Below are 21,164 nucleotides of genomic sequence, written 5' to 3'. Positions count from 1 at the left end.
TGTGTGGTTTTTTTTTTGGTTTTTTTTGGGTTTTTTTTGTTTGTTTTTGCAAGGTCCGTCTAGCCAGTGCAAATAGTTTCAGGTGTTTTGGTATGGGTTTTGAGCACAACATAAGTGAGGATTTGGTGCAGTCCCCCCTTCTTGATTATCAGAAATTTTTCAGTGTTCAAGCAGTTCAGACAAAACCAGCAGCATCCTTGTAGGGACTTCCAAGAACTTATATTGGATTTTTTTTTTTCTTTTTGATATCAGGGTGGCAAAAACATACTAACATCTCTGGTCAATCTGCCAGGCAATATTTCCCAAGGCACCTAGTGTTGCCAGGCCTCTCCCTTCCATGGGAGCCAATCCAGAACACATCTTGAAAGGAAAAATTGCCAGGGGAAGAGAGACTTGTTTCACTGTGGGAAAAGTGAAAACTTTCACAAAATTTTGTAGTTAAATTTGATATCCTGTAGTTTGAGAAATCAGGAGTTGGTTCAGAAATGTTTTATTCCGTTCTCTCCAAATCCTAGTAACCTGGGGATGCTGATCCTCTATTATTTTTATTTTTTGTTAACTTAATCCGGGAACTAAATAACTGCATTCTTTAATGACCTCGTTTTGCTCTTTCATCTTTGCCAGTATTTTTGGCATATGTTGACATTTTTCATTTACTCTCTTCTCCTTCTGCCCTGAGGTAAGTTGCATTTTAGTCTCTAAAATATTGCACGTCGTAAATGATGACATTTCAGTTAAGACTTTCCTTCTGCTTTTACCAGTATCAGAAGGTATGCTGAGAAGGAAAGCAGCAATTTTTTTGATATTCAGGCTAACATACATAAACAAATACTATATACGCATTTATATATATCTATATATATATAAATATATAAAAAAATATATAAAATATATATCTATAAATATATATATATAAATATATATTATATATACACACACACAGAGTATAACAAAGTCTGTATTTCCTGTAGTTCCTTTCTAAATTTTTAAGTCACGGATGGTGAATGAAAGAAGAAGAACAAATCCAAGTGGGAGGAAAAAAATGCTGTTTTACAAGAATTAGTAAGATACTGTAAAAAAAAATTAATCGAGGATTTCTGCAGAAGTTTTCACTAACTGTCTAGGACATACTGACTCTTCAGTGCTGGTGCATGGTGTCCTGTTAAAAAGGTGGATCTGCTATACCTATGAAATTTGGCCCTTTACTAGGAAAATGCAGCACATATAGATTTATTAAGCTTTTTTTTATTATTTGTTACACTTTTTTATTATTTGTTACACTTCTGTAAAAATAGTATGAAAATGCATATGTATTCAGGTGATGCACACACTTACTGAAGTGGATTTCTTCAAAATCCAGATTTCTTTAAATCTACTGAGAAGAAAAGGAACAGATCTACCTAAAGGCCCCTCTAATAGATAAGACTAAACAGTTGTTCATTTAAGTTGCCTGTTGCTGCTGTCTGAATTTCTTCTTACTATTAGGTTTGTCTTCTCTCCTATACATTTCAAAATACGAAACTTCAAATTTTGATTTTTTTGTATATACTCATTCTCATTTTGTCTTATCCCTTTTTATTTTATCCATACATTAAATGAAAAAGCGCAATTATATTCTTGCTTTTAAGAAAGTTTCACAAGATTAGTGGTTTAGTACGCAGTTTGTCATTTGTAAGTTGACAAAAACGGTTGAAAAAGAACCGTCTACAGCATCAGAAGTATGTCATATAGTAGAGAGAACTGCTTTCTATGGAAGTGGTTACATGTGAAAAATAGGAAACTACTGGGTTTCGTAATTCACTAAAGTTTGATGCTTTTAAAGTTTGCATTATAGTGGCACTTTGGTACAGTGAGGGGCTGCTTCAACTTCTATTGTAAACTTGACTTTACAAGGCTTTACAATTTTGTAGGCTATTAAAAATTGCTCTAGGATTGAATTTGTGAACTAAAAAATTTGGTGCTCTATATTTTTATGCTATAGGCATTTTGTCTTCTCAGACATTATTTTCACCAAAATGTCATTATTCTTTTGATTTTTGTTTTATTTGTTTTTCTTTTTATTTTTGAATAACACTTAAAAAGCTTACCTTGACATCTAAATTAGGAGCGGAAAAAGCAGAACCTCTGTAAAGTAAAATTAAAAATACCAATTTTGGCACTGGAAAAAGGCCTAAATGTTTAACGTGAAATATATTACGTCTGATAACTTTTTCTTATAGAGTACAAGCTTGCCTGTAAGCCGTACAGGATAAACTTTATCACCACTGAAAGGTAGCTTTTTTGGAAGACTTCCTCTTTGCACTAGGGGCCTTTTCTTATTTAAAAAGGTACAGATTAAGCAGGAGAGGAGAGACTGTTGTCTGATGCAAAACTTTGCTTCTTTACTGTAAGTTGTTGCGTGGTTTCATGGATATGTATTCATCTGCTTGGTAACAAAATGAAAAACAAAATAGTTATGCAGTCTGGTTAGTCTTGATTTATACCTAAGTAGCTGTGAATAATACTAAAACTTAGCCTTTGGTCAGTATTTGTTTAATTTGAAGGAATAAGATGGTTAAAACTATCCTTCTCTGAAAACTTGTTCCGTTCAGTTTGTGGTAATGATCACAAAATCACAGAATGTTTGAGGCTGGAAGGGACCTCTGGAGATCACCTACTCCAACCTCCCTGCTCAGCAGGGTCACCTAGAGCATGGCAGACGGGGTTGCATCCAGGCAGGCCTTGAAGATCTCCAGAGAAGGAGACTCCACAACCTCTCTGGGCAACCTGTTCCAGTGCTCCGTCACACACTCAGTGAAGAAATTCCTCCTTGTATTCAGGAATGTGAGACTGATTAAAAGTTTGGCTCAGGATTACTGTATTAAAAGGATCCTAAATTCCCGCACTAATTCCCTTCGTAATTTATACTAGATTTGCTCGTTGTTAGACAACTGAGACGGAAATTACTGGTCTGCGTTGAAATGGCTACGATGCCTCGTGCAAAGGTGACAACCTGCTTATTTTGCGACTTGCAAACTGTTTTGAATGGCCTTCTTCGGGGTGGAAATAAGTTTGAGAATGATAAACATAAAGATAGGGCCAAACCTGAAGCGAAGACCTTCAAGTTCCCCTCCACAGGGTTCGTTCCCATGTTTCTGTGGGCTTGGGGCAGGATTAACTTCCTTAGTTAACCAGCAGTTAACTGGTTAACCAGTTAACCAGCTTTCTCAGAGGTGGAGGTTGGCAACTATCCTCTTTTAATAGGTTGTGGTTTCCTGGCTATTTCCAGCATTTCTATTAATTCAGTTTTTCAATTCAATTTTTTTTAAAACACGAAACTGTGCATCATGCCGTGCTTAGGTGGGCCACAGCGGACGACCAGGTTTGGGTTGTACAGGTGCACCAGTTAAGTGCCAGGAGAAAAGGGGAGAATTAAAATAGGATAAAAGCACCTTTTGACAGTAGTGTTTTCTGTCACTTTGGGCCCTGAGGAGGGGTCTAGCTGCCAGCTCTTGGTATCCAGCTCCTAAGTTGCCTTCAGCGCAGCTTAAAGCGCCCTGGCTCTTTGCCTCCTGGTTCTGTGGCAGCAACTGCAGCAGGGCATGAGGATTCAGATGGAAAGAGAAGCGATTCTTTACATTTTCAGGTATTGTCTATGTTCTTGATATTCAAGAAACCTTGTTCTACAGCTTTTGTCATGTGGGAAGAATATCCCATTTCTTGTTGTTTCAGGGAAAGAGGGTTTTGCCTGTGAAAATCAATCCTTTTCAGATATACTCTGTGTTTAAAAACAAGACTTCTTAGTAGTATTACTTTTACTATAGGCAAAGCTACAATAGAGAAGAACTGTTGCATGTGCATGCATTTTAGCAGTGTTAGGAAACGGGTAGTACTAAGGGGGTATGGAAGTCCTCACACTGTCTAACTTCAAAACCTCTGACTGTATGGTATTTTTTCCCCTAGACTTTGTATATAATAGTCCTTGGAGAGGAAGAGAAGCCTCTCTAGGAGGTCAGGCAAGTTACCAGAGCCCCTTTTAGAGGAAGCTTTGCTTCTTGCTAAATTGTAAGTGTGGGGCATAGAAAGGCTAGCTTCCTAATTTTGACTTACCATATTCATACCACCAAAACTCACCAGCCTTAGTTTACATGCTTTGAATCCATGTTGTACTGAAGTTGTTCTCCAGCAGGCAGGGCAGTTTGTTCAAATGTCCTATATTGGGAGTGTCCATAAGAGTAAAATGCTTTTATAATGAGTATATTTGATTGCATGTTAGATATTAGATGTAGGAGTCTTTAGGAAGTGTAAAGTAAATGTGCTTTCAGGCAAGTTGGGCAGTCTTTCTGTGAGGAAGATCCTAATATTGCTTAGAGTAGTCTCACAGCCTTAGTGTGAAAAGTTGGGCATTTGTTTTAACCCCTTTTTGCCTTCTGTAGTTTTATTTATTTTGCGCTTTGTCTTATTTCTGTTCCTGGCTGTAGATTTAGCTAGGGGCATAAGCTTGGGTAAGTTTGAACACAGAGCAGTTTGCTTTTTTTTGTAACGTGCATTGGTATCACCAATATATGGTGAACTGGCAGCACAGTTCTCACGCACGTGAGAACGAGGGTCTGGGCAGAAGATCCCTCTCTGTGCTCCAACTTGAGGTCTCCTGGATATCTCCTAATCTGAACATGAGACACTAACTGAGGCAGCTTGTTAGAGATGGTGGGAAATCATGTGAGGGTGTACGTGGGTTTTGGTTTTGTTTTGGTTTTTTGTTTGTTTAGATGCTGCTCAGTGCTGAAGGAGGAGGAAGGGAACCCGAAAGTTCTCTGTCAGCATGTTGCTGATGAGTACAAGCTTCCAGTTACCGTTTCCGCTTTTGTTGCGGAGGTCACCAAATCAAACCTTTTGAGTTCAGGCCTAAGCACTTTTAAAGACAGCTTGTTAGGGGTGGCTTTTTGTAGCTGGCTGCTACTGGGCAGGAAAATAGTAGTGTGGTTAAGCCCTTTGCCTCAATTTGTTCAGGCTGCAGAAGGGCAGCAATGAGGATTGCTTTTGCATGGTGTAAAAAGCGAGTTCTCCCTTTGAGATTTTTTTTCTGCGTGTGGATTTAATTAAAGAACATGTGTTCACACAGTTGTGCTATTTAAACTCAGTGCGTGTTCAGTGAGTACAATCGGAACATTTCATTGTCTGAAGACAATGCTAATAATGGTAGCGTTAAAATGGTGTTATAATTTTACAAGACCGTATTCTGTTCCCAGAACTGCGAAGTGACTAAGAGATTGGCCGTTGTCAGGCGCGGGGGCAGCAGCTGCCCCGCAGCGCGGCGAGCGGAGCGTCCTTCGGCTCGTCCTTCGGCTCGGCTCCCGCTCTTCGTTCCCGGTTGCCGGAAGTGAACTCCGTTTTTGCAAGAGGGGCGAGCAGGCTCGCAAAGCGAGCGCGCCGCCGTTGTAACGACCCAGCCTGGGCCTGGGGCAATCCCGCCGTGCGCTGCTTCCGTCTGACAGGTGAGCTGTGCATCGGCACCGCGTAGCTGCGGCCCCCTGCCCAGGCAGCCCGGCCAGCCCGGAGGCTGCCCGCTGCTTTTGCCTCCCCCTTGCAATTGCAGTTTCCTAAAGCGGGGCTCAGTACTCAGGTCTGGCAGTTTACAATTCATCTATTGAGAATGCTGTACTGTCATTGTGACTTGTAAAAAACAGTAGCTCAGAAGTGAAGCACTTTATGTAGGTGATGCTTCATTTTTACAGTTAAAATTTGTTGAGAGAATTATAGGACAAAAGTAACACGGCTATGGAGTCTAGTAGAGGGCAGGTGTGTTGCTTTCAGAGCCTAGGTAAAACAATAAATACATATAAGTTATCAGTAGAAAACCAATAAATATAATGTGCACATTATTAATTCTTAGCATCGCTCAAGTAAATCGTAGTACATACATACATAATAAATTCCTTACCAGAAGGCTTTGTAGTAATGTTTGGCACCTGGAAATGAAAGTGCAGTGATATGAGACAATTATAATTATTTCTTTCATAGGAATTAGGGTAAAACAGTTCCTTGGGCATCAAGTATTTCTTATTGTTGAATTCAGGAACAGCTTAATACACTGCTCTGCTACTCCCATTGGATAATAACAGCATAGATAACTTGATGGTAAAATAAACTAAGGAAGAAAAGATAGTGTTGGCAGCACAGAGATCCTTGGGAAGTCTCACTGACCTTTAAAACATGCTTGTAATATCTCTGCTTGTATGCAGTGTGGACAACATCCACTGCATAAAGACATTCATTAATAAGCATATTGATATCACAAATGCAAAGTTTGCTTCATTCTCTTATTTTCTATAATACTTAAATAAAAAGATCGTGGTGGTAATGCAAAGAGGAGATTACTGAATACAAACACTGAGATCAGAATAATGCACAAGATCCTCCGTAATTTCACTGCCTAGTATATGCTTGGTGGCATCAGAAATCTCCCTTAACTGTAGATGGCTGCTAAATAACAGGATTTCTTGTGCCTTCCACTCAGTTTTGTCCCAGCCCTGGGTGTCAGTATTGCCACACAGTGGCTCTTGGGACTCTTGCAGCATTTTGAATGCTGCTGCAGCCAGCAAGGCTTGTGCAGCGCGGTGCTGCTCATAAACCTTCTGTTTAGCCTCTGCCAAAAGTTGAATGCCAGTCAGCAGCAGCTTCCTTTCTCGGCCATTCCCTCAACTGATTCCTAAATGCTACCTGCATGGAGATCCCGCACAGCACTGCCTGTTAACTAACTGCCTTGCTGAATAAATTATAGGTGCCCACGACAAAAAAAATGAAAGCTTTTATTCTAGGTAGGTTGCCCCTTTTGCCTCTTTTTCTGTTGGTTTCCATCCTATTTTGTGTGCTGTAGACGGCTAAATTATTGAGAGAAACAAAAGGCAGAAGTATAGAGGGCACAGAGTACAGCGTGTACCCAGAAGCAGATTTCTTAGTTTTTCAAGAATGGAGGAAAAAAGGAATGATAGCATGAAATGGGTATCTGTGGTGATGGGTTTTGACGTGTATGGTCTAATATGTATTATTGTGTTTTCCATGTTTTGGAAGATTTGCTGTTGTGGCAAAGGTACTGTTAGCCCACGAAACAGAAGTAGCAAGATGAGAATTGGAGAATCATGTCAGCTGGAAGGGGCCACCCTAGGGGACATAGTCTGTTCTGTGGCTCAAAGCAGGTCCAGTTGGATCAGGTTGCTCAGGGCCCTGTGGAGGCAAAGTCTGAGCATCTCCAAGCCTCTCTGGGCTTCTGTTCCAGTGTTTGACCTCTCTCAGGGTAAAAAGATTTTTGCTTTGTATACAGAGTCAGAATTTCCCATGTCCCAGGTAGTGGCCATTGTCTCTTCTGATCCTCCTGGTGCACCTCTGAGAAAAGCCCTTGCTCCTTTCTGTTGGGTAGCAGTAGATAGCAATTAGCTCCTCCTTTTGCCCTTTTTTTTTAGGACTGAATAAACCTGGTTCTCTCAGCATCTCCTCATATGTTGTGTGCTCCAACCTCCAAACTTGCTCTGGTGTGTCAATGCCCTATGCTGGGCACCTGGTATCGTTCTCAATAACGTGTCCAAGAGACATCACTCCCTCCTTACTGTGTTGCATCCAAGAAATATTCTAGTGTTTGATTCCATTTTCACCCTCAACTGTTCTTCAGCTTGCACTTTTCTCTGCCTTTTTCTGCCATATCTCCAGAGAAACAGAGATTTTTCACAGAGGCAATACGAGAAGACCCAGAAACTCATTTCAGACAATTGTGCACACGAGGCTGTGACTCCAAATACTGTATATAACTAGAGAAAAGGAAAAGCTGGTCATTATCTCCTAGTTTTTTTCGTTCTCTTTATATCCTTTCTTAAATTTGTCACTATTCAGTAAGTCTTGATCCCAACTTTTTTTTCTTTGAAGAACTTAGAACATTTTGGATAGTATAAAATTAAAAATTCTGTGTCAGTCAAATGCAAACATCCAACAAAGACAGGTAGATGCTGCTAAAGAGCCAAGATTCAAATGTAAATTATATTCTGTTAATGACTGAAGTGGAAAAATGGTGCTTAAACACCGTATCTACTGCTGCTTCCATGTTTTTTTCAGGTTAGATTGCCTCTGGTATTTCAAGAGCCTTTATTCAGATACTGTATACTCTTTCAGGGAATCTAAACACAGTTTAGCAGGGCAAAGCACAGTTGGAGACTGGCTCAGTGCCCAGAATTTGCTTTTAACCTCTGCAAAGGCCCTTCTCTTTCTCAGCAGTACTGAACGTAGCGTAGATGGCAAAATGTCCAAAATTTTCTTACTGAGGAAGGGAAAAAGGAATAATTTCCAGGATAGAATTTCTGAATCTCAGTGAATCACATGTTATTAGTGCTAGCCTGAAAGAACATACGTGTTGTAGAGGTCTTAAAACATATGATCAGGCATGTTATAAACATCCAGGTTAGCCACTAGAGAGGTAAGACACTGGATAAATTTGAGGGTTTTTTTTAAAAATATATCTTCCATTAACTTCCAGTTGAAAATCCACATGCAGTTACTGTACATATATATTCTAACAGAGTTACTATTTTCAGAATGCATAATGTGGAGCAGTAAGTTTCAACTTTTTTTTGAAGTGCAGACCATTAAAAGTTGTCTGATGTATGAATGGATTCTTATATAAAGAACTTACAACTTCGGATGATATATTTGCATTTCATATCTATTTTTTGAAAATTCCTCTGGAATAACACATGGACTCATGAAGGAACCACTGACCACAGATTTAAAATCAAATAGATTGATAATGTGATTGCATGTTTTTATTTCTTGCTGATAAAGAAGGTAGATCTACCTCTCCCTCTCTAACATACAGTAATAAAAACACAGTGTTGATCAATTGTTAAAGAAATGTTGCTCACAGTTGATGCTCCTTTTGGAATTTGACATGATGTGCACCCCTTTGCAAAGTGAATGAATAAAATATTAGAAAGGTAGAGTTTATGGTGCAGGTAGGAATTACATGCATGATCTTTTTTCTGCGGTTGCATTGAGGAAATGATTGAAGTGGAGCAGGGGTTATCTTTACGTATGACAAACCATTTTTGTTTTGGTTTCTCTTAATAAGAGGAGCGTCTATGAGTGTGTGCACTCTTTTGATTTTGGACTAAACATAAAACAGCTAGACATCAGAAAACTTGAAAGGCCCACTGAAATTTAATTAGATAGCTGCATAAAAAAATCAAAGGGTTTTGTAGAGAGGAAGGAAGAAGCTCCTTCTGGAACTAGTGCACATATGTAATGTAGAGTCCTATTTTCATTTCCATCTCCTCACCAAGAATTATTACCTAGCAGATGTGTATGTTCTGCTGCCTAGGGTTATGGACCAAGGATTAGGAGGAATTAACTGTATTCCTTTACATACCCATTTATAAAAACTATTCTTTTATCTATTTTATGGAGTAGTAACTGTTGAGCAAGGTAATACACATGACATATGCTTCAACAGCAACCAATATAGCAGCTACTTGTTTCAAAAAATGTTTTTCTTTTGTACTAGATTAAGTAATACTGAGTCCAGCTAAATACGCTGGATCAAGTGTTCAGTGTCAGTCTCAGGATGAGATGCTACCTGATATTTAGTGTTGATTATTACAGTTAAGCAAGTGAAGTAATAGGGGATTCCATCGTGGAAACACCAAGTACGATTTTTGAGTGAGATAAAGTGGCACATCCAGATGTAAAAATATCATACAAGCTATCAGACCTGTTTGTTTTTTAAGTCACCTTCTGTTGGCAGGATGAAGGTGAGCAAAGTTTAGCCATGATTCATGCGCGAGGTCCCTGATGATGTGATGTTCATTCTCATAAGAATTTTCCATTTCACTTTTGTAGCTCAATAACTGCCTTGGATCTCTATTTTCCCCTGTTACAGTAATTTTTGCAAAGAACAGTGAGATGAATGTTTAGATAGAGATGATTGGGAAGTGTTTAAAGCACAATTTCCAATTTTTGTTTTCAATTAAGGAAAACTTATGTTGCAAGTAAGCTGTTACATGTTGTGCAACTTCTGCAGAGCACTTTTCTAACCACCTGCTAAATGCACTCCATGTTGCTCACTGAAGAATGGTCTGCAGCTTTGAGTTTCCTCCCTACTCACGTATGTGGAGGCCAGCTTGTGACTTGGGCCAGCTTGCAGCACAGGCACGCAGTGCTCCTTTGTGCGTGCCCATGTTGGCACTTGGTGTCCTGACCAAGATTTGTTAGCATCCAGCTAGTTCACGTGAAGTTGCCTGTGTTGTTTTCACTTTTTCTGTTGCAACGTTTCTAAGGTCATACTGTTTAGGGCCAAGACTTAAACCAGGAAGAAACAAAAAGAATGGCTAGAGAAAGTTTATTTACATACATACATATATATATATATATATATATGTATGTTCACATTTCATAAAGAAGACAGACTGCAAGCACAGTGATGCCTTTAATATGATGTTGCCTAAGAAAATACTTAAAACCCACTGTATAATAGTTTCATTCTGTTTTTCTTTCACCTCAGTTTTCTCCTGCAATGGGAAAGAGTCCTTTTACTTATTTTAATTACTCTTTAAGATTCAGATCTCTGTCTAAGCTAAGTCTTGGCAATTCTTGGGTTGTGGATATCCAAGGAAAAGCTAAGTTTGGCAAGAAATGAAAAAAAACATGCTAAAGGAAATGAATACATAGAGTGCATACAAATATTTTAGTATGCAGTGACACAATCAAATGCACAGTATTACAGTGTCACTAACAAGAACTATTTTCTCTCCTGAGGGAGAGAACTTTAGTGTTTTACTGGCATACGCGACAGTGTTCAGTTGAAGGAATCTGTAATGGAGAGAATTACCATTCCAAAATAGCCTGATCGCCTTTTCCTTATCTAGGAAGGAAACGCCACAGATTTTGGGCTCATCAGCCTGTCATTGACCTGTGTCCCTGATTCTGGATGAAGCACTATTCAACTTTTCCTGTTGCTGTGTGCGTGTGTGTGAAATCTCCGGGATCTGACTTGCGTGTCAGACACATTGGCGGTTTCTTCCTTTGAGTTTTTGAAATTTGGAATATGTAATATCAGTGATCTGAGCTCTTCAGTGGTTTTTCCTTTCAACATAGTACTTTTCCAGTGTAAGGATGCTTAACTGAGAAGCAACCAACTAAAGAAACCATTGGTGGAATAGAACAGTTTTCTGGCCCCACTAGTGAAAAGTGTACATCTTTGACCTCAAAAGGATAAGATACCCTAAGAAATATGGCTGACTCGCCAAAAGAAGTGGGATGCTTGCCAAAAAGAGATGGAAATTTTTTTCTGTTACTTTTACATTTCAGTGCTACTTTGCCCTAACCCTAAAGATCACAGCCTGATTTTACAAAGGTTTTTTTATTATTTAAATAGTCTTCTTGAAAGGGAGTATCACTTCTTCCTCAACAGTTTGCATATCCTTTAGCTGGTAATATTAAAAATGTTTAGAATTTATTTAGCTACAAATTGAATTTTAAGATCCTAAGATCTCCTTATAGGAGTTATTAACATGTTTCACTTGACCTTGATTTTTACCAGCAGATGAGAGAAACTGTTAAAATTAGTATAATGAGCAATTGCAGTAGGCCAGCTGCTTGGCCCTTATTCAGTGTTTTTATAGCAGTTGCAAAAGAATTTTTTTTTTCTTAAAGAGAAATTTGAATGAGTCTGTGGGAGAACAAAGGTGTAGAAAATGTGAATTGGGAACTGATGTAATTCAAACTCTTGTGAATGACTGACCTGAAAAATGTTGAAATTAATGTGTTTTTTTTTTTTTTTTTTTTTTTTTACAGTCTTACTGTAGTCCACAGTTCCTTATTTTGGCTTCATTGCTCTCTGCCTAGGTTTAATATAATTTCTGCCTTTATATCGGTTGTTCAGACTTCAAGGTGAAGCTCAGGAGGTAAATTGCTTTGTGTACATGGCTTAGCTTCATGGATTTTTGTGACTTTTAGAAGTCTGACATCAGCTTTCCTCTTGCTGTTTAGATCTGACCTATCCCATTTTTTTTTAAAGAAGGGAATTGGAAAGGTGAGGACAGTTGCTTTAATGATTCATGCTAAGGCAAAAGTTAAAATATGTCTCGTGAGCCCATCGATAAGATCCAAATGATCCATCATTTTTTTGCACAGATGTCAACTACCATGTCTTTGGCACTATATCACATTTTATCAGTTTTTAAGAGAAATACTCTATGACCACTTTCTGTTTGTAAAAGAAAATGTTGTAGAGACCAGCAAAAGTCGTTCCTGTAGAGGTAACACAGATCTGCTATCACTGACCTTGTTAATTTACATAAAGAGAAAAATTTAAGAAATGATTGAAATCAGAAATAAACATAAGTCATGACTCCTCACAGCATGTGGTATATACTATGCAATCAATGTTTTCAGTGTGTGGTGATATACCTAGCTGTATTTTTATCTGAATCATATACATGCAAGAAAAGTGAAATCAAGGACCTCTAAGTCCACAAAGAAGTCCAAAAAAGAACTGAAAAACCTAATTATGTTAGTTACCAGCAGTAATAAGTTCTACAACCGTCTTGAAGACCAGTTGTTTGGTAGTGATTTGGTCACAAATACATGAACTCCTTTTCAAGCTAAGGCTGGCTGCCTATTTTACTACAACTTCCCAAGAAAGTGTGGAATAAATACAGCTTGTTTCTTTATTACCTACCTTCCATCTCATGGAGAAGACAAGCATACATTATTTAAGGGCCTTCTGGGTTGCTCTGAATTGGCCCTGGGCGATACAGATGGATAGGCAGAGGAGCCAAAACTTTGTGACAATGATCTGGCATAGTGCATGCAGAAGGGATGAGATTTTCTAAAGCCACTAGAATGATATCTGTGTGAGTAATTGGAACTTAAGAAATATTTATATGACACTTCTTTTACTCAAAAAAAAAAAGTAATTGAGAATGGAGGATTTTATACCTTTATTTGTGCTGACAGATGTTCTGAACACTGATTCACATTTCCTACAGAGATTTGGGTTGTATTCTGTGTTCTCTCTCTTGCTGTTCATGCAGCTATGCTTTTTTCATAGGTTTAAAATGTTTACAGTACTGTACCTGGTCCCTCTCTACTATGTTAAAGGTCTTGAACTGGTTAAGAAGTTCACCTGAAATGTAATGCTGAAGGGGGGCGGTACATTGGGCTGAAAGTGTTGAAGGAGATTTGTTACCAAAACAGTTCATCCTCTTGAAACAGTGAGGTGAAAGTATAGTTCTGCCTTGGGCAGGTGGATTTGTTTCAGATTCTGTCGTAGACTAAGGTGGTGTTTGTTTCTACCCTTACAAAGTCTAATTGTGTCTGCCCATGGATTTCCTAGGCTCTTTTTTTTCCTATCCGAGCTGCACCAGGCACAGTCTCCAGGCGCAGTGAGCACGCTGTTGAGCGTATCAGGGCTCTCAAAGATGCTGCGCGGGGTAGTGCATCGCCGTTAGTCCTGTCTGAAGCACTGGAGAACATTGCACTGTTGTGTTGATCTTGTGAACTTGTGTAACACTTAGGTTTGTTTTGAGAAATGTGCCTCCTGACTGGGAGTAGCACAGAGAGCCTTCTTTGCAACACTGTGCAATTGCTTACGTGAAGGCAGGCTGAATATTTATAATGAAACTAATGTGCATGTATAAGTTATTAGGAACATGTTTTGTATAAAACTCTTAGTTCAATGTTGTCCTTTTTGTCTGTATTTCTTGATGATCTGACTCTACATGCACTCATCAGCTTTATCCATTAACAGTCTGTCCTTGTACATTCCTTTTACAGCTGCTAAATAGTGTTGTTGGTCTTTTGTTTTCTATTATCAATGATTGAAACCAGTAATATGCTTAAAAGCTTCACAGAACATTAACTGTTTGAGTTGTGCTTATATATCTATTTTGTTCATTGCTATCGTAGGTCCAGGTCTAAGTTTAATGAAGCCCATGGGATGTGTTCCTTCCTAGTAATTTCAGTTTAATGCATGTCCTCTCAAGAAACCCTTGAATTAGAGTATGTTTATTGTAGAACCAAAAAATTATGACAATCTACTGTGCGAGAACTGCTCCAGTATTAATACTTGAATTTTTTGTTATAATAGTCTCACTGCAGCACTTAGATGCAACAGGCTATACATTTTTGAAATGGTATACACTGCTGTTCACTAAAAAAGGACATCTTCTGCTGTATAGCTCACACTGATAGTCACATCATAAATGTGTTTTCCCTGTTGCTATTTGAAATAATTATATAACATAAGTGTTACATTTTGAGGAAATGATAGAAAAGTTTCTAGTCTTGCCAGAATTTTGAAGGGTTTTATTTTGGGTATAGCTGCTATCCTATGAATAGTTCTCAAGTCATTTGAATTACTAGTATTAGAGTAAACCATATAGATAGGGGTGTGTGTGTTTGTATATGAATGTATTTATTCATATCAATAGAAAATAAAAGTGTAAATACCTTGATGTGATAGGAAGGAAGCTTTTTGGTGCATGGCCTTGCACTATGTCTATGTTAAGAAGCTCTCCTTAAAAATACTGCATTGACGAATCTTTCTGTGCCAGCCTGACTTTTCTGCCCTTCTGCTGGGTGGCCACAAGCCTCACAATGATATTAGAAGAATGGATTTTTTGGCTTCCTTTCCTGTTGCAGTGCAGTCCTGCATGTAAAAATAAGTCCACCTTTCTCAGCGGATGCTGGACTTCTTAGTGACGTCTGGTGTGTTTTCTCTGCCAGCTTTGTTCCGGTTGCAGGGCAGAGTGCTAAGCTTGAGGATGGCAATTTCTTAAGCCATAGCAAGAGGAGATGACAGACCTCATTGACCAAACACCTGCATGTTTTTTCCTGCTCTGCCTGTTGGTGCTCTTAGGCAGGTCCTTGCATTGCTGAGGCCCCAGACTGCTGAGTAACTGTGAACATGCCTTTGTGGTAGAAGGTGTGCCCATCCACGGGGTGTGAACGTGTAACTGGTGGGGGTTCCTGGTGAGGAGCAGCAGCTGGGTAGCTGGACTGAGAAACAGCAGCAGGCACGTTTCATCCTAGCAACCACAAAGAATCCGAATAGAAAGGAAGAGCAGATGGTGAAATGAGGCAGGATCATTTTTCTTTAACAATTCTTGTGAGCTTATGGATATGTTTACTGTCTTACAAGGGGACTGAAACAGAACATAAACCTCAAGTTCAAGCCAGGATAGACCACAGTAGAAGTCTCAAATCTTTCAAGTCAATGGAATAGGACTGACCTCTCAGCTGGATGCTGTCTCACATTTTATTTATTTATTTATATTGCAGTCTTTGACTATTAGATAAAATCCTCGGACTGTTAAATGCCTGATTAAAAAAAAATAGTTTATGGGGTCGTTAGAGATATTTGACTGAGGATGAGATAATGCCTTGGAAAGGAGCAGAATGAAGCTGAGAGGGATTTAGCAGGAGGAGAGAAAAAAACAAACACATACTGCTCAAACATAAAAGCAGATCATGAGATGAGACAGATACAGACTACACTGGCAGAGATGCTCATCAGTCATAGTAGGGAAAAACAAAGAAAACTTTGTTTTAAACAAGCCCCAACCTATCCACTCTTACTTTAAAATATTTTACAATTAAACACAGTTTGCAGTGTTGTATTCCTTCACATAAATTTGGGAGTGGAATTGCTGAGGGGAGGAATATAGTTTTCAGATCTAATCTTGAAGGAACAGTGAGGGAAGGATCAGGAAGAGAGGGTCGGCAGGGATTTGGGGCGGTTGTTTGAGGGGCATTGGCTGGGGTACTGGCTACTAGTGCCTGGTCTTCTCTGTCCAGTAAGTACTGGGCAAATTTGCTGGTATATTTTTAGGAAAATCTTGTTTATATGATAAATGGTTGACATATGAGCGTGCAGTCTAGCTCATTCTTCCAAAGCTGTAAAGTTTCTGCTATGCAGCTGAAAATCAAAAGTGGAAAAAAGTGCATGACAGAAATGAAAATTGAAATATGTATGTAAAACGTTATGTACACAGTAACAATGCAACCTGAAGAAAGTATCAGTAATTATTTTTAATGTATCATTAAATGCCTATATACAAAGGACATCTTGAATATACTAATTTATCTTCCTTAACTATTGTGTGTATAGCAACTTAATTTACAGAACAATTATCCCATAACTTTTAAACATTCAAGAGGGATTTCAGTCTGTCCTATGTATTGTGAAGATATTTACATGAATTTTTATCAGGTGAGACATTACAAAGGTCTGGATTTTTCTCTGTGTGGGCTTTAAACTGATATAAATCTAAGATCTTGCCTAATAATTTTAGAGAGGAAAAGGAGAGAATGTGAGGTGAAATGTTTATCGGTTGACTAGAATGGTAGGATTTTGTAAATACTTTTTTAAACCACAGCAACACTTGGTATTTTAAATAAGTGCTTAATTAAGAAAAAGAGAAGAGGCAGTTAAGTCTTGTGCAGCAATAGAAATTCATATATTTTATTAATTTTGTGTCCCTGGTTCATTACTGTAGTTCTTCCATGAATAATCTGTGCAAATAGATGCTAGAAAGTAAATAACTAATTTCTTATACCATGTAAGAACTTAGAAGCTTTTTAACAAAGTTGTTTTAGGCTTTTTACTTTTTGAACTTAACCCCATATCTGGGAGGTCATTTAAAAACGAACCATTACCAGTGACATTTTTAATGTCAAAATTGACTGGCATCTGAGCTGCAGTAACATTAACATCTAAATGTTAATATTATTCCTTTGATGAATCCTGATGAGGTAGTTGACACTGATTCCTAGCCTTCATAAATCTGTTTCATGGAAGTAGTTTTTTTTAGGGTGATTTTTTTCTTTTAGTATGTTTTTGTTCTTCACCTGGAAGTTGTCAAAAGCAGTTGATAGCATTTATCTATAATAACAGCCTGAAATGCACAGTTTTCTAGTGTTCTTCATGAATGACTTAGAAATTTCATTTCAAAGTTGAGCCCTATTTGCGTTTATGCATTCTCCCACCGCAAGGTGCCAACTCGGTTGCATACCTTGCATACGGTGGCATATGCGAGTTTTTGCTTCGAGGCTTCCCAAATGGCTTTTTAATTAGTTTTGTGACACAGCTCGTAGCTTTTCCAATGGACAGATGTGTTGCTTTCCTTGTTTTTCTCTTTCATTTGAAATATTGTTGGTTGCTTTCCTGGCCACCCCACGTTTTTGTCCTTCCCTGGAGCAGTGTGGGCTCTCCTTGGCGCTTGGTTTCCAAGTCCTCTAACATTACAGAATTGTTCAGCAGCACTGAAGTGTATATGCTTGCCATATTCCTACTTTTTTTTTAACTTTTTTTTCATCTTTTCTTTCAAACAGATCCCTTGAGGCGTTATGGCGTTATAATCTGTCATTCAGAGCCTGGACAAGAGTTTAGCACTGTGTTTTTACAGGTATGATTTTCAATTAACATATGTTTCTTTATCCTGGGGTTGGTAATAACAAGGGTAATTGCAGAAGGACTTTTCCTTTTCTTCTTCTGCTGTCTTGGGAGGTATGTCGTGATAATAGTAAAGGTCCAGAAAGAGTGATTTAATTTATTTGATCTCAGACTGATTGGCTGTGAATATTTGTTCCTTGTGTTTAAGATTGAGGTTTTCTTTTACTGACCTCAATCATAGTGATGTATGTGCCAGCATGGCAGAATCCTCTCTTGAAATAGTCCAGTAATTCAGGTGGAGGTTTTTCCTTTATTTCCAGTCTGTATTTTGTCTAGTTGCAGTCTTTCAATTCAGTAAACTGTGAGAATTTTAGAATGAAGAGTTTCAACCCAAGAAGGGACTTCTAGCCTTAAGCCTCCAGGGGTTTTTCTAGTTTATCTTGTTATTACTTGTCTCCAAAATGGAAGAAAGTTTCAACATTTCTGAGTCTGTCCACAGCACTCTCTGAAGTTGATTTCAAGGTCTGAGCAGGTGGCAAGCATTAAAGTGTTTAAAATCTTTTATCCATCATTAAAGCTCCTAAACAAAAGAGGAAAAATCCAATATCAGGAAAAATTGAAAGAATGTGGTCAAGTAGCTTTACTCTCAGTAAATATAAAGAAAAACAACTGAAACCCTGAAACCCAAGGAGACAAAAGGAGAAGACAGTAGTTATGAGTGTGGCATTTTTTAACAGTGATGGTACACTAATAAATTTTAAAATGGTAATAGTGTTTGAGTGTCCCTGAATAGTTGAATGGAGTTTGCAAAATTCACTTTACACAATATATGTCAGTTTTAAATTACAGGACTTTAAATATTTGTGTCAAAGAAAAAAAAATAGTAATCAATATCTGATGTTCCATGTATCAAATCAGCAACACACTGCACTTTTTATTAGTTTAAATTCCATTCAGTAGAAAGCATTTTTTTGTTCATCTGTTTCCAGTCTCCATATTTGGCTACAGAATGTAAATTTGTATTGTGTGAGGTCTTAAATTAGCAATTATCACTGCTGTTTTATTTCAAGAAGAAAATGTTAAGTTTGAGAGTATACTTGGCTAATTTAAGGGTAAAAATCAATTCTTAGAATGTTGAAATTGTCTCAGAACCAAATGTTGTAAGCTGAGGAAATTCAGACCTTAATTCCAAATATGTTGTAGTATAAAATGAAAGACAGCAAAGCTGTCTAAGCTGTGCCAATGATTGACATCAGTAACATTCAAAGCCTTGTAATTAATCTGCTATAATTTTTTGTGGTCACAAATTAAACTATGCTAATTTCAGTCATGTTTCATATTTTCACCCTCGTGATGTCATGTTGTATGGGATTTATTTCTGTCTTCTCAGAAAACTAATTCAACGTTTGGTGTTCATACAAATGCTTCAAGAGATCTGTAATTTGGGGGACAGTGTCTTGCTTGCTTTACAAACAGAAAAGATAGAATTTCTGATTTGAGATGAAAACAGCATTCGGTCTTGGCTGCGTTGACACAGCCAGCACGCCTTAATTGTTAGCTTTTGGAGAACATCTAGAAACAAGTGGAGATCAGTGATTATTTGGCTCAAGTGGGTGAGGGGCATCTCTGTCCCCAAAGAGGCTCAGTCCCCTGGAGAGGACGAGGCAACGGGCTCGAGCTGGGGCTGGAGGTTACCTTCAGGCAGGCAGTGCTGGCAAGTGAGAAGGCTGTAACCAAATGGCCTCATTTGTAGCTAAGAGCCTTGTTCACTGTGTCCTGGGATTTGTCTGGCTAAGGGGCTTGATCTTGGGAGTTTTGAGCTTGATTTCTCTACACCAACCTATTTAGAAAGGTCATTGATAGTCATCTCTGAAGAAGGAACAATTTAATGGGCAGTAGCAGTAGCTTCAAGCGCAGGAGACCTGTATCCGACTTCTGGATTTGGAAAAATTTCCTTTATAACATTGGGTTATCACATTCAATCTCTTGTTTAATTCCCTGTTTGGGGCTTTTGTTAGCAGGAGAGGGGAGCTATTAAACAGGTCTGTATCACAGGTATGAGAGGAGGATGAAAACATAGGCAATGGTGAGGTCATGTGATAGGCTTATAAACAGATAAATAACTAAGCAAGTTACACAGTCTAAGGCACTTCTGAGGATTGGATCCAAGAGTATTCGTAGGTTCAGGGCTATCCAAGGGGAAGCCTATTACTTGTATCAGCACTGCAGCAAATAGCAAACGAACATGAGATGAAGCAATGTCAAAAATAACAGCTGGATTTATTGTAGAATCTACAGTAAACCTCTGTTTGTTTGACTGGCAGGTGTTTCTGGTTGATGGGATTCCTCCCCTTCTTGTTTTTCCTTCTTGAAAATATACTGAGCTGTGCTTTGGGAGGAGCTTCAGGGGTAATGTGTTTCTCTACTGCACCCTCACACCAGCTCTGTTCCTCATGGCATGACATGAGAGTGGAGAGAGAGGCGATGAGGAGGAGTATTTGAATAGTCTCTTCAATTTTTTTTCCCTCATACTTCTTGTATGCATTTTCTGCTTCCAGACCCACTCTTTGGTGTTCCCTCCTTTGTTTTCAACACCTTTCCCTCACTGCTCTTTTCCTTGTGACTGCGTTTCTCCTAATCCTCCACATATCTCACCATTTTTCATTCTTCTTGTGCCTATCTCCACACTTCTAATTCCTGAGTTTTAGGGGTGGATTGTTTTGCCTTTTTTTTTTTTCTTCTTGAATACCTCAACTCTGGCTTCACTGCCTCCCTCTTCACTTGATTAAATACACTGGTGCCATGGTTCTGACTCAATACAGCTTTTACTTGTTTTAAGATAGTGAGGTTTTTAGAGGCTTCTGAAAAGTTGTGGGTAAGAAGAATTTCCAGCATAATCATAACTTCACTGGGGTCCTCAGATATATGGCAAACCATTTACTACAAGTTTAGATATTCTGAGTTTTTAAATGCAGCTTTTTAAATGCATCATTTTAGTGAACAGTCATTATATTGAATGTCAAATTGGGTTTTAGAAAAAGGTTTGGATATTCTGGATGTCATCTCCAGACATATGGAGGAAAAGAATGTGATCAGGAGTAGTCAGCATGGATTCACCAAGGGGAAATCCTGCTTAACCAACCTGATAGCCTTCTCTGATGGAATGACTGGCTGGGTAGATGAGGGGAGAGCAGTGCACGTTGTATACCTTGACCTCATGAAGGCTTTTGACACTGTCTCCCATAACATCCTCCTAGATGAACTCAGGAAGCATGGGTTAGACGAGTGGACAGTGAGGTGGATTGAGAACTGACTGAAAGGCAGAGCTCAGAGGGTTGTCATCAGTGGCACAGAGTCCAGTTGGAGGCCTGTGGCTAGTGGCATTGCCCAGGGCTCAGTACTGGGTCCCATCCAGTTCAACTTCTTCATCAGTGACCTGGATGAGGGGACAGAGTGCCTCCTCAGCAAGTTTGCTGATGCTACCAAGCTGGGAGGAGTGGCTGACACACCTGAGGGCTGTGCTGCCATTCAGAGAGACCTGGACAGGCTGGAGAGTTGGGCAGGGAGGAACCTCCTGAGGTTCCACAAGGGCAAGTGCAGAGTCCTGCACCTAGGGAAAAGTAACTCCATGCACCAGTACAAGCTGGGGGCTGACCTGCTGGAGAGCAGCTCTGCAGAGAAGGACCTGGGAGTGTTGGTGGATGACAAGTTGACCATGAGCCAGCCATGTGCCCTTGTGGCCAAGAAAGCC

At 38.9% G+C, this 21,164-nt stretch overlaps 1 protein-coding gene across 2 annotated transcripts in view; it reads left to right on the top strand.

Moving 5' to 3' along the window:
• The window catches only part of FAM110B (family with sequence similarity 110 member B), a 78,075-nt gene that overhangs the window by 43,633 nt on the left and 13,278 nt on the right, over positions 1 to 21,164 (top strand). For both annotated transcript variants that reach the window (XM_085313569.1, XM_085313570.1), the window contains exon 2: positions 17,353 to 17,426. The gene's annotated coding sequence lies outside the window, so the exon portion shown is untranslated. The remainder of the gene's footprint in view (positions 1 to 17,352; positions 17,427 to 21,164) is intronic.

Source organism: Rhea americana, unplaced genomic scaffold (genome assembly GCF_003343005.1).
Source record: "Rhea americana isolate MKP2758 unplaced genomic scaffold, rheAme1 scaffold_39, whole genome shotgun sequence".
NCBI classification, from domain to species: domain Eukaryota; kingdom Metazoa; phylum Chordata; class Aves; order Rheiformes; family Rheidae; genus Rhea; species Rhea americana.
This window is presented reverse-complemented; position numbering and strand designations above follow the sequence as displayed.